Genomic DNA, 1156 nt, shown 5'->3' with positions numbered 1-1156 from the left:
ATAAGTAGGATTTGCAAGTAAACATAGCATAATCTCATAAGAATAGTTCATGAGTATTCCAACAATATTTACAAGGCACATTATCATCATAGAAGTCATTGGAACGTAAGGGCATATCAGGAATCCTTCACTTAGTCACAATTTAGCTATATTGCATGATTTCTAGTTTCTTAGGCATTTTATCAAACACCTTACATGCACATCTTAAGCATAGGTGAGATCATCAAATTATACATCATAAACAACCAAATTTACATGCTTTCAACTCATATGATATCATGAAATTCAAAAAAATATATAAAGATTCCATCTTGGGAATCACCCAATATCAAAAACATGATCATCAACACCCAACAATATAGAAGTCATACTTTATAATGCAAAAGAGGGTTTTTGAGCTTTATGGATGAAAGGGATCCATAAATCAACTCACACATACCTTAGAAGGAAGATTCTTGATGATTGACGGAGGAATTTCCTTGAAATTGGATCTTCAAGATTAGTTACGCAACCCTAGTTGTTTTTCTCTTTTAGTGCTCTTGGATGATGAGCTTTGAGAAGATAATAGGGTTGTAATGTGTTTAGAAGCTATATATTTTGTAGGGTTAAGTTTAGGGACGTGTAAGGAGTGTTAAAAGACTTAATTACCCTTAAAATAACTCAAAACGGAGTATTTTTGGCACCTGGAACTGACTTAGGCAGTGACCAAGTGATTTCCTAATCTACCTAACCAATCGCCTATGTTTGGGTTGGGCGGCGCCTAACCAATCGCCTATCCTTATTGTCTCTCACGAAAATGGGCATAACTTTTTGCTCGGGTATTGGATTAAGGCGAAATTGGTATCGTTGGAAAGATAATTCAATTCTATACAATTTAGTGAGTCTAAATCATCCAAAATACCGTATTAACATCAAGTTATACTCGTTCAATGATGACCCTTGCAAAATCAAACACTAAAACTAGATGGATTCAAAAACTCTTAGCTTGTATTACCTTAAGTGACTCATATGAACATGCTTAATGCATCATAAGCTATCCTATCACTAGGATATTCATTGTAAGTCATGTACTCAAGTATGAATCACAGGATAGGATATTTCATACGTAGGAATATTTATTCACTTCCTAGCTTAGAAATATGCGGGGTATTACACG

This window comes from Capsicum annuum, chromosome 10, assembly GCF_002878395.1.
Source record: "Capsicum annuum cultivar UCD-10X-F1 chromosome 10, UCD10Xv1.1, whole genome shotgun sequence".
In the NCBI taxonomy this organism is placed as follows: domain Eukaryota; kingdom Viridiplantae; phylum Streptophyta; class Magnoliopsida; order Solanales; family Solanaceae; genus Capsicum; species Capsicum annuum.
This window is presented reverse-complemented; position numbering follows the sequence as displayed.